Here is a 15,000-nt window from a genome sequence, read left to right as displayed (position 1 = left end):
CGACCCCCTATACTTCACAAACAACACTGCGCTACCCTAAGGCCTAAAACACTACCCCCAGCACGACCCCCTACACTACACAAAACCCCATTGCACTACCCTAAACCCTAAAACATGACCCCCTATACTACACAAACACCACTGCACTACCCTAAATCCTAAAACACTACCCCAGCACGAACCCCCCTACACTACACAAACCCCACTGCACTACCCTAAACACTAAAACACTACCCCATACACTACACAAACACCACTGCACTACACTACACCCTAAAACAGTACCCCCAGCACGACCCCCTACACTGCTCAAGCACCACTGCACTACCCTAAACCCTAAAACACTACCACCAGCACGACTCCCTACACTACCCAAACACCACTGCACTACCCTAAACCCTAAATCTACCCCCAGCACGACCCACTACACAACACAAACACCACTGCACTACCCTAAACCCTAAAACTCTACTCCCAGCATGACCCCCTTCACTACACAAACACCACTGCACTGCCTTAAACCCTTAAACACTTTCCCCAGCACGACCCCCTACACTACACAAACACCACTGCACTAGCCAAAATCTACCCCCAGCATGACCCCTATACTACACAAACACCAGTGCACTACCCTAAATCCTAAATCACAGCCCCACGCACGACCCGGCACACTAAACAAACACCACTGTACTACCCCAAACCCTTAAACAGTACCCCCAGCATGACCCCTACACTACGCAAGCACCACTGCACTACCCTGAAACACTACCACCAGCACGACTCCCTACACTACCCAAACACCACTGCACTACCCTAAACCCTAAATCTACCCCCAGCATGACCCACTATACTACACAGACACCACTGCACTACCCTAAACCCGAAAACTCTACTCCCAGCATGACCCCCTTCACTACACAAACACCACTGCACTGCCTTAAACCCTTAAACACTTTCCCCAGCACTACCCCCTACACTACACAAACACCACTGCACTAGCCAAAATCTACCCCCAGCATGACCCCCTATACTACACAAACACCACTGCACTACCCTAAATCCTAAATCAATGCCCCACGCACGACCCTGCACACTACACAGACACCACTGCACTACCCTAAACCCAAAAACACTACCCCCAGCACGACCCCCTACACTACCCAAACACCACGGCTTTACCCTAAACCCTAAAACACGACCCCCTATACTTCACAAACAACACTGCACTACCCTAAGGCCTAAAACTCTACCCCCAGCACGACCCCCTACACTACACAAAACCCCACTGCACTACCCTAAACCCTAAAACATGACCCCCTATACTACACAAACACCACTGCGCTACCCTAAATCCTAAAACACTACCCCCAGCACGATTCCCCCTACACTACACAAACCCCACTGCACTACTCTAAACACTAAAACACTACCCCATACACTACACAAACACCACTGCACTACACTAAACCCTAACACAGTACCCCCAGCACGACCCCCTACACTGCTCAAGCACCACTGCACTACCCTAAACCCTAAAACACTACCACCAGCACGACTCCCTACACTACCCAAACACCACTGCACTACATTAAACCCTAAATCTACCCCCAGCACGACCCACTACACAACACAAACACCACTGCACTACCCTTAACTCTTAAATACTACCCCAGCACGACATCCTACACTACCCAAACATCACTGCACTACCCTAAACCCTAAAACACTAGCCCCAGCACTACCCCCTACACTGCCCAAACACCACGGCACTATCCTAAACCCTAAAACTCTACTCCCAGCATGACCCCCTTCACTACACAAACACCACTGCACTGCCTTAAACCCTTAAAGACTTTCCCCAGCACGACCGCCTCCACTACACAAACACCACTGCACTAGCCAAAATCTTCCCCCAGCATGACCCCCTATACTACACAAACACCACTGCACTACCCTAAATCCTAAATCAATGCCCCACGCACGACCCTGCACACTACACAGACACCACTGCACTACCCTAAACCCAAAAACACTACCCCCAGCACGACCCCCTACACTACCCAAACACCACGGCTTTACCCTAAACCCTAAAACACGACCCCCTATACTTCACAAACAACACTGCACTACCCTAAGGCCTAAAACTCTACCCCCAGCATGACCCCCTACACTACACAAAACCCCACTGCACTACCCTAAACCCTAAAACATGACCCCCTATACTACACAAACACCACTGCGCTACCCTAAATCCTAAAACACTACCCCCAGCACGATCCCCCCTACACTACACAAACCCCACTGCATTACTCTAAACACTAAAACACTACCCCATACACTACACAAACACCACTGCACTACACTAAACCCTAACACAGTACCCCCAGCACGACCCCCTACTCTGCTCAAGCACCACTGCACTACCCTAAACCCTAAAACACTACCACCAGCACGACTCCCTACACTACCCAAACACCACTGCACTACACTAAACCCTAAATCTACCCCCAGCACGACCCACTACACAACACAAACACCACTGCACTACCCTTAACTCTTAAATACTACCCCAGCACGACATCCTACACTACCCAAACATCACTGCACTACCCTAAACCCTAAAACACTAGCCCCAGCACTACCCCCTACACTGCCCAAACACCACGGCACTATCCTAAACCCTAAAACTCTACTCCCAGCATGACCCCCTTCACTACACAAACACCACTGCACTGCCTTAAACCCTTAAAGACTTTCCCCAGCACGACCGCCTCCACTACACAAACACCACTGCACTAGCCAAAATCTTCCCCCAGCATGACCCCCTATACTACACAAACACCACTGCACTACCCTAAATCCTAAATCAATGCCCCACGCACGACCCTGCACACTACACAGATACCACTGCACTACCCTAAACCCAAAAACACTACCCCCAGCACGACCCCCTACACTACCCAAACACCACGGCTTTACCCTAAACCCTAAAACACGACCCCCTATACTTCACAAACAACACTGCACTACCCTAAGGCCTAAAACTCTACCCCCAGCACGACCCCCTACACTACACAAAACCCCACTGCACTACCCTAAACCCTAAAACATGACCCCCTATACTACACAAACACCACTGCGCTACCCTAAATCCTAAAACACTACCCCCAGCACGATCCCCCCTACACTACACAAACCCCACTGCATTACTCTAAACACTAAAACACTACCCCATACACTACACAAACACATCTGCACTACACTAAACCCTAACACAGTACCCCCAGCACGACCCCCTACTCTGCTCAAGCACCACTGCACTACCCTAAACCCTAAAACACTACCACCAGCACGACTCCCTACACTACCCAAACACCACTGCACTACACTAAACCCTAAATCTACCCCCAGCACGACCCACTACACAACACAAACACCACTGCACTACCCTTAACTCTTAAATACTACCCCAGCACGACATCCTACACTACCCAAACATCACTGCACTACCCTAAACCCTAAAACACTAGCCCCAGCACTACCCCCTACACTGCCCAAACACCACGGCACTATCCTAAACCCTAAAACTCTACTCCCAGCATGACCCCCTTCACTACACAAACACCACTGCACTGCCTTAACCCCTTAAAGACTTTCCCCAGCACGACCGCCTCCACTACACAAACACCACTGCACTAGCCAAAATCTTCCCCCAGCATGACTCCTATACTACACAAACACCACTGCACTACCCCAAATCTTAATCACAGCCCCAAGCACGACCCCGCACACTACACAAACACCACTATACTACCCCAAACCCTTAAACAGTACCCCAGCACGACCCCTACACTACGCAAGCAACACTGCACAACCCTAAAACACTACCACCAGCATGACTCCCTACACTACCCAAACACCACTGCACTACCCTAAACCCTAAATCTATCCCCAGCACGACCCACTACACTACACAGACACCACTGCACTACCCTAAACCCTAAAACTCTACTCCCAGCATGACCCCCTTCACTACACAAACACCACTGCACTGCCTTAAACCCTTAAACACTTTCCCCAGCACGACTCCCTACACTACCCAAACATCACTGCATTACCCTAAACCCTAAAACACTAGCCCCAGCACTACCCCCTACACTGCCCAAACACCACGGCACTACCCTAAACCCTAAAACTCTACTCCCAGCATGACCCCCTTCACTACACAAACACCACTGCACTGCCTTAAACCCTTAAACACTTTCCCCAGCACGACTCCCTACACTTCACAAACACCACTGCACTAGCCAAAATCTATCCCCTGCATGACCCCCTATACTACTCAAACACCACTGCACTACCCTAAATCCTAAATCACTGCCCCACGCAGGACCCCGTACACTACACAAACACGACTGTACTACCACAAACCCTAAAATACTACCCCCAGCACAACCCCCTTCACTACTCAAATACAACTGCACTACCCTAAACCCAAAAATACTACCCCCAGCACGACCCCCTACACTACCCAAACACCACAGCACTACCCTAAACCCTAAAACACGACCCCCTATACTTCCCAAACAACACTGCACAACCCTAAATCCTAAAACACAACCTCCAGCACGACCCCCTACACTACACAAAACCCCACTGCATTACCCTAAACTCTAAAACATGACCCCCTATACTACACAAACACCACTGCAATACCCTAAATCCTAAACCACTACCCCCAGCACGAACCCCCCTACACTACACACACCCCACTGCACTACCCTAAACACTAAATCACTACCCCATACACTACACAAACACCACTGCACTACACTAAACCCTAAAACAGTACCCCCAGCACGACCCCCTACACTGCTCAAGCACCACTGCACTACCCTAAACCCTAAAACACTACCACCAGCATGACTACCTACACTACCCAAACACCACTGCATTACCATAAACCCTAAATCTACCCGCAGCACGACCCACTACACAACACAAACACCACTGCACTACCCTTAACTCTTAAATACTACCCCAGCACGACATCCTACACTACCCAAACATTACTGCACTACCCTAAACCCTAAAACACTAGCCCCAGCACTACCCCTACACTGCCCAAACACCAAGGCACTATCCCAAACACTAAAACAGTACCCCCAACATGACCCCCTACTCTACACAAGCACCACTGCACTACCCTAAACCGTAAAACACTACCACCAGCACGACTCCCTACACTATCTAAACACCACTGCACTACCCTAAACCCTAAATCTACCCCAGCACAACCCACTACACTACACAGACACCACTGCACTACCCTAAACCCTAAAACTCTACTCCCAGCATAACCCCCTTCACTACACAAACACCACTGCACTGCCTTGAACCCTTAAACACTTTTCCCAGCACGACCCCCTACACTACACAAACACCACTGCACTAGCCAAAATCTACCCCCAGCATGACCCCCTATAATACACAAATACCACTGCACAACCCTAAATCATAAATCACTGCCCCACGCACGACCGCCTACACTACACAATCACCACTGTACTACCATAAACCCTAAAACACTACCCCCAGCACGACCCCCTTCACTACACAAATACAACTGCACTACCCTAAACCCCAAAACACTACCCCCAGCACGACCCCTTACACTACCCAAACACCACGGCACTACCCTAAACCCTAAAACACGACCCCCTATACTTCACAAACACCACTGCACTACCCTAAATCCTAAAACACTACCCCCAGCACGACCCCCTACACTACACAAACCCCACTGCACTACCCTACACCCTAAAACACTACACCCTACACTACACAAAAACCACTGCACTACCCTAAACTCTAATACACTACCCCCAGCACGACCCCCTACACTACCCAAACACCACTGCACTACCCTAAACCCTAAAACACTACCCCAAGCACTAACCCTACACTACAAAAGCACCACTGCACTACCCTAAAACACTATCCCAGAACTACCCCCAATACTACACAAACACCACTGCACTACCCTAAACCCTAAAGCACTACCCCCAGCAGTACCCCCTACAGTAAACAAACACAACTGCACTACCCTAAAAAACGACCCACAGCATGGCCCCCTGCACTACACAAACACCACTGCACTACCCTACTGCACTACCCTGAACCCTAAAGCACTAACCCTAACATAACCCCCTACAGGACCCTAACACCACTCCACTAAACTAAACCCTAAAACACTACCCCAAGCATGACCCCCTGTACTATCCAGAAACCACTGCACTACCTACAACCCTAAAACACTACCCCAGAACAACCCCTACACTACACAAACACCACTGCACTACCCTAAACCCAAAAATACTACCCCCAGCACGACCCCCTACACTACCCAAACACCACGGCACTATCCTAAACCCTAAAACACGACCCCCTATACTTCACAAACAACACTGCACAACCCTAAATCCTAAAACACTACCCCCAGCACGACCCCCTACACTACACAAAACCCCACTGCATTACCCTAAACCCTAAAACATGACTCCCTATACTACACAAACACCACTGCAATACCCTAAATCCTAAAACACTACCCCCAGCACGAACCCCCTGCACTACACAAACCCCACTGCACTACCCTAAACACTAAAACACTACCCCATACACTACACGAACACCACTGCACTACACTAAACCCTAAAACAGTACCCCCAGCACGACCCCCTACACTGCTCAAGCACCACTGCACTACCCTAAACCCTAAAACACAACCGCCAGCACGACTCCCTACACTACCCAAACACCACTGCACTACCCTAAACCCTTAAACACTTTCCCCAGCACGACCCCCTACACTACACAAACACCACTGCACTAGCCAAAATCTACCCCCAGCATGACCCCCTATACTACACTAACACCATTGCACTACCCTAAATCCTAAACCACTGCCCCACGCACGACCCCGCACACTACACACACACCACTGTACTACCATAAACCCTAAAACACTACCCCCAGCACGACCCCCTTCACTACTCAAATACAACTGCACTACCCTAAACCCAAAGACACTACCCCCAGCACGACCCCCTACACTACCCAAACACCACGGCACTACACTAAACCCTAAAACACGACCCCCTATACTTCACAAACAACACTGCGCTACCCTAAGGCCTAAAACACTACCACCAGCACGACCCCCTACACTACACAAAACCCCATTGCACTACCCTAAACCCTAAAACATGACCCCTATACTACACAAACACCACTGCACTACCCTAAATCCTAAAACACTACCCCCAGCACGAACCCCCCTACACTACACAAACCCCACTGCACTACCCTAAACACTAAAACACTACCCCATACACTACACAAACACCACTGCACTACACTAAACCCTAAAACAGTACCCCCAGCACGACCCCCTACACTGCTCAAGCACCACTGCACTACCCTAAACCCTAAAACACTACCACCAGCATGACTCCCTACACTACCCAAACACCACTGCACTACCCTAAACCTTAAATCTAACCCAGCCTCACCCACTACACAACACAAACACCACTGCACTACCCTAAACCCTAAAACTCTACTCCCAGCATGACCCCCTTCACTACACAAACACCACTGCACTGCCTTAAACCCTTAAACACTTTCCCCAGCACGACCCCCTACACTACACAAACACCACTGAACTAGCCAAAATCTACCCCCAGCATGACCCCTATACTACACAAACACCAGTGCACTACCCTAAATCCTAAATCACAGCCCCACGCACGACCCGGCACACTACACAAACACCACTGTACTACCCCAAACCCTTAAACAGTACCCCCAGCATGACCCCTACACTACGCAAGCACCACTGCACTACCCTGAAACACTACCACCAGCACGACTCCCTACACTACCCAAACACCACTGCACTACCCTAAACCCTAAATCTACCCCCAGCACGACCCACTATACTACACAGACACCACTGCACTACCCTAAACCCTAAAACTCTACTCCCAGCATGACCCCCTTCACTACACAAACACCACTGCACTGCCTTAAACCCTTAAACACTTTCCCCAGCACTACCCCCTACACTACACAAACACCACTGCACTAGCCAAAATCTACCCCCAGCATGACCCCCTATACTACACAAACACCACTGCACTACCCTAAATCCTAAATCACTGCCCCACGCACGACCCTGCACACTACACAGACACCACTGTACTACCATAAACCCTAAAACACTACCCCCAGCACGACCCCCTTCACTACTCAAATACAACTGCACTACCCTAAACCCAAAGACACTACCCCCAGCACGACCCCCTACACTACCCAAACACCACTGCTTTACCCTAAACCCTAAAACACGACCCCCTATACTTCACAAACAATACTGCACTACCCTAAGGCCTAAAACTCTACCCCCGCACGACCCCCTACACTACACAAAACCCCACTGCACTACCCTAAACCCTAAAACATGACCCCCTATACTACACAAACACCACTGCACTACCCTAAATCCTAAAACACTACCCCCAGCACGAACCCCTCTACACTACACAAACCCCACTGCACTACTCTAAACACTAAAACACTACCCCATACACTACACAAACACCACTGCACTACACTAAACCCTAACACAGTACCCCCAGCACGACCCCCTACACTGCTCAAGCACCACTGCACTACCCTAAACCCTAAAACACTACCACCAGCACGACTCCCTACACTACCCAAACACCACTGCACTACACTAAACCCTAAATCTACTCCCAGCACGACCCACTACACAACACAAACACCACTGCACTACCCTTAACTCTTAAATACTACCCCAGCACGACATCCTACACTACCCAAACATCACTGCACTACCCTAAACCCTAAAACACTAGCCCCAGCACTACCCCCTACACTGCCCAAACACCACGGCACTATCCTAATCCCTAAAACTCTACTCCCAGCATGACCTACTTCACTACACAAACACCACTTCACTGCCTTAAACCCTTAAAGACTTTCCCCAGCACGACCGCCTACACTACACAAACACCACTGCACTAGCCAAAATCTTCCCCCAGCATGACTCCTATACTACACAAACACCACTGCACTACACTAAATCCTAAATCACAGCCCCAAGCACGACCCCGCATACTACACAAACACCACTGTACTACCCCAAACCCTTAAACAGTACCCCCAGCACGACCCCTACACTACGCAAGCAACATTGCACAACCCTAAAACACTACCACCAGCATGACTCCCTACACTACCCAAACACCACTGCACTACCCTAAACCCTAAATCTACCCCCAGCACGACCCACTACACTACACAGACACCACTGCACTACCCTAAACCCTAAAACTCTACTCCCAGCATGACCCCTTCACTACACAAACACCACTGCACTGCCTTAAACCCTTAAACACTTTCCCCAGCACGACTCCCTACACTACCCAAACATCACTGCATTACCCTAAACCCTAAAACACTAGCCCCAGCACTACCCCCTACACTGCCCAAACACCACGGCACTACCCTAAACCCTAAAACTCTACTCCCAGCATGACCCCCTTCACTACACAAACACCACTGCACTGCCTTAAACCCTTAAACACTTTCCCCAGCACGACTCCCTACACTTCACAAACACCACTGCACTAGCCAAAATCTATCCCCTGCATGACCCCCTATACTACTCAAACACCACTGCACTACCCTAAATCCTAAATCACTGCCCCACGCACAACCCCGTACACTACACAAACACCACTGTACTACCACAAACCCTAAAATCCTACCCCCATCACGACCCCCTTCACTACTCAAATACAACTGCACTACCCTAAACCCAAAAATACTACCCCCAGCACGACCCCCTACACTACCCAAACACCACGGCACTACCCTAAACCCTAAAACACGACCCCCTATACTTCACAAACAACACTGCACAACCCTAAATCCTAAAACACTACCCCCAGCACGACCCCCTACACTACACAAAACCCCACTGCATTACCCTAAACCCTAAAACATGACCCCCTATACTACACAAACACCACTGCAATACCCTAAATCCTAAAACACTACCCCAAGCACGAACCCCCCTACACTACACACACCCCACTGCACTACCCTAAACACTAAAACACTACCCCATACACTACACAAACACCACTGCACTACACTAAACCCTAAAACAGTACCCCCAGCACGACCCCCTACACTGCTCAAGCACCACTGCACTACCCTAAACCCTAAAACACAACCACCAGCATGACTCCCTACACTACCCAAACACCACTGCACTACCCTAAACTCTTATATACTACCCCAGCACGACATCCTACACTACCCAAACATTACTGCACTACCCTAAACCCTAAATCACTAGCCCCAGCACTACCCCTACCCTGCCCAAACACCACGGCACTATCCTAAACACTAAAACAGTACCCCCAACATGACCCCCTACTCTACACAAGCACCACTGCACTACCCTAAACCGTAAGACACTACCACCAGCACGACTCCCTACACTATCTAAATACCACTGCACTACCCTAAACCCTAAATCTACCCCCAGCACAACCCACTGCACTACACAGACACCACTGCACTACCCTAAACACTAAAACTCTACTCCCAGCATGACCCCCTTCACTACACAAACACCACTGCACTGCCTTGAACCCTTAAACACTTTTCCCAGCACGACCCCCTACACTACACAAACACCACTGCACTAGCAAAAATCTACCCCCAGCATGACCCCCTATAATACACAAATACCACTGCACAACCCTAAATCATAAATCACTGCCCCACGCACGACCGCCTACACTACACAATCACCACTGTACTACCATAAACCCTAAAACACTACCCCCAGCACGACCCCCTTCACTACACAAATACAACTGCACTACCCTAAACCCCAAAACACTACCCCCAGCACGACCCCCTACACTACACAAACACCACTGCACTAGCCTAAACCCTAAAACACGACCCCCTATACTTCACAAACACCACTGCACTACCCTAAATCCTAAAACACTACCCCCAGCACGACCCCCTACACTACACAAACCCCACTGCACTACCCTAAACCCTAAAACACTACACCCTACACTACACAAAAACCACTGCACTACCCTAAACTCTAATACACTACCCCAAGCACTAACCCTACACTACAAAAGCACCACTGCACTACCCTAAAACACTATCCCAGAACTACCCCCAATACTACACAAACACCACTGCACTACCCTAAACCCTAAAGCACTACCCCCAGCAGTACCCCCTACAGTAAAAAAACACAACTGCACTACCCTAAAAAACGACCCACAGCATGACCGCCTGCACTACACAAACACCACTGCACTAGCCTACTGCACTACCCTAAACCCTAAAGCACTAACCCTAGCATAACCCCCTACAGGACCCAAACACCACTCCACTAAACTAAACCCTAAAACACTACCCCAAGCATGACCCCCTGTACTATCCAGAAACCACTGCACTACCTACAACCCTAAAACACTACCCCAGAACAACCCCTACACTACACAAACACCACTGCACTACCCTAAACCCAAAAACACTACCCCCAGCATGACCCCCTACACTACCCAAACACCACGGCTTTACCCTAAACCCTAAAACACGACCCCCTATACTTCACAAACAACACTGTACTACCCTAAGGCCTAAACCTCTACCCCCAGCACGACCCCCTACACTACACAAAACCCCACTGCACTACCCTAAACCCTAAAACATTACCCCCTATACTACACAAACACCACTGCACTACCGTAAATCGTAAAACACTACCCCCAGCACGAACCCCCCTACACTACACAACCCCCACTGCACTACTCTAAACACTAAAACACTACCCCATACACTACACAAACACCACTGCACTACACTAAACTCTAACACAGTACCCCCAGCACGACCCCCTACACTGCTCAAGCACCACTGCACTACTCTAAACCCTAAAACACTACCACCAGCACGACTCCCTACACTACCCAAACACCACTGCACTACACTAAACCCTAAACCTACCCCCAGCACGACCCATTACACAACACAAACACCACTGCACTACCCTTAACTCTTAAATACTACCGCAGCACGACATCCTACACTACCCAAACATTACTGCACTACCCTAAACCCTAAAACACTAGCCCCAGCACTACCCCTACACTGCCCAAACACCACAGCACTATCCCAAACACTAAAACAGTACCCCCAAATGACCTCCTACACTACACAAGCACCACTGCACTACCCTAAACCGTAAAACACTACCACCAGCACGACTCCCCACACTATCTAAACTAGGGCTGGGCGGAATTTGCGGAATGCCTCTTCGCGGAATTTTGGAAAAAAATTGCGTTGAGAAGCAGGGACCGGCCCCGGGCCTCCTGATTTTCGGTCAGGGCCTGGGATCCCACGTCCTGCGGCCTGCCAAGTGTCCATCTGCCCAGGACAAGGGACCCAGGTGCAGAGCCCCGGAGCCCGACAAGGGCAGGCGGGAGCTCTACCGCTATGGCTCGGTGTGGGCAGCTGGGAGTCCTTTCGGTCCCGGCCATCTGGTCGCACCTTTCCCTCGGCCATCTGGTCGCACGCAATGCTTTCCAATGGGGCGACCAGATGTCCGGGCCAGCCTGGAAGTCCCGATGAGGGCTCATTTGACTCCCGGATCCCAGTCAGGGCTCCAGGAGGCCTGGCGCGTCCGCGCCTAGGGTCCCCTCCGTCACTCGGAGCGCGAGGGTTACAAGAAAGGTGGGTAGCCTTCCTCCGGATTAGTAGGGGCAGGGTATGCCGGGACACCCCTCCTGGGGATTGCGGTTCTCAGGCGGGGACCAGATGGGCCAAGCCCGGACGACACTTCCCCCGGGGCGTCCGGTGCTCCCTCCTCCAGCCCGCGGCGAGGCAAAGTGCCCAGGACGGGCTCCATGGGTCCCCCGGGCGTCCACCGAGGCCTGCAGACCCGGAGCCCTGCAGGCCCGGAGCCCTGCAGGCCCGGAGCCCTGCAGGCCCGGAGCCCTTCAGCCCCGGAGCCCTGCAGCCCCGGAGCCCTGCAGGCCCAGAGCCCTGCAGCCCCGGAGCCCTGCAGCCCCGGAGCCCTGCAGGCCCAGAGCCCTGCAGCCCTGGAGCCCTGCAGCCCGGAGCCCTGCAGCCACGGAGCCCTGCAGCCACGGAGCCCTGCGTGGGCAGGCGGGAACCCTAGCGCGAAGGCTCGGGGTTGGACAGATGTTGCACCTCTCCCCTCGGCCATCTGGTCGTGCGCAATGCTTTCCAATGGGGCGACCAGATGGCCGGGCCAGCCTGGAAGTCCCGATGAGGGTCCATTCGCCTCGCGGATTCCAGCCAGGGCTCCAGGAGGCTGGGCGCGTCCGCGCCTAGGGTCCCCTCCGTCACTCGGAGCGCGAGGGTTACAAGAAAAGTGGGTAGCCTTCCTCCGGATTAGTAGGGGCAGGGTATGCCGGGACACCCCTCCCGGGGATGGCGGTTCTCAGGCGGGGATCAGATGGGCCAAGCCCGGACGACACTTCCCCTGGGCATCCGGTGCTCCCTCCTCCAGCCCGCGGCGAGGCAAAGTGCCCAGGACGGGCTCCATGGGTCCCCCGGGCGTCCACCGAGGCCTGCAGCCCCAAAGCCCTGCAGCCCTGGAGCCCTTCAGCCCAGAGCCCTGGAGCCCTGGAGCCCTGCAGGCCCGGAGCCCTGCAGCCCCGGAGCCCTGCAGCCCCGGAGCCCTGCAGCCACGGAGCCCTGCGTGGGCAGGCGGAAACCCTAGAGCGAAGGCTCGGGGTTGGACAGATGGGAGTCCTTTCAGTTCCGTCCATCTGGTTGCACCTCTCCCCTCGGCCATCTGGTCGCGCGCAATGCTTTCCAATGGGGCGACCAGATGGCCGGGCCCGCCTGGAAATCCCGATGAGGGTCCATTCGCCTCGCGAATCCCAGCCAGGGCTCCAGGAGGCCGGGCGCGTCCGCGCCTAGGGTCCCCTCCGTCACTCGGAGCGCGAGGGTTACAAGAAAGGTGGGTAGCCTTCCTCCGGATTAATAGGGGCAGGGTATGCCGGGACACCCCTCCTGGGGATTGCGGTTCTCAGGCAGGGACCAGATGGGCCAAGCCCGGACGACACTTCCCCGGGGCGTCGGGTGCTTCCTCCTCCAGCCCGCGGTGAGGCAAAGTGCCCAGGACGGGCTCCATGGGTCCCCCGGGCGTCCCCTGAGGCCTGCAGCCCCAAAGCCCTACAGCCCTGGAGCCCTTCAGCCTGGAGCCCTGGAGCCCTGCACGACCGGAGCCCTGCAGCCCTGGAGCCCTGCAGCCCTGGAGCCCTGCAGCCCCTGAGCCCTGCAGCCACGGAGCCCTGCGTGGGCAGGCAGGAACCCTAGCGCGAAGGCTCGGGGTTGGACAGATGGGAGTCCTTTCAGTCCGGTCCATCTGGTTGCACCTCTCCCCTCGGCCATCTGGTCGCGCGCAATGCTTTCCAATGGGGCGACCAGATGGCCGGGCCGGCCTGGAAGTCCCGATGAGGATCCATTCGCCTCCCGGATCCCAGCCAGGGCTCCAGGAGGCCGGGCGCGTCCGGGCCTAGGGTCCCCTCCGTCACTCGGAGCGCGTGGGTTACAAGAAAGGGGGGTAGCCTTCCTCCGGATTAGTATGGGCAGGGTATGCCGGAAGACCCCTCCGGGGCTGGCGGTTCTTTGCCGGGGACCAGATAGGCTACGCCCGGGCAACATCCTCCCAGGCTTCACTCCTCTGGCCCGCGGCGTGGCAAACTGCCCAGGGACGGGCTCCACGGGTCCCGGGCAGTCCTACCCCCGGGGCGCCCGGGCCCGAGAGCTCCGTCGGTCCTCCCCGTGCCCGAGTCCCAGCCGCTGTCCCCCAGCCCCCGGGAAGCAGAG

This window comes from Triturus cristatus, chromosome 1_1 (genome assembly GCF_964204655.1).
Source record: "Triturus cristatus chromosome 1_1, aTriCri1.1, whole genome shotgun sequence".
NCBI classification, from domain to species: domain Eukaryota; kingdom Metazoa; phylum Chordata; class Amphibia; order Caudata; family Salamandridae; genus Triturus; species Triturus cristatus.
Note: the sequence above shows the minus strand (reverse complement) of the source record.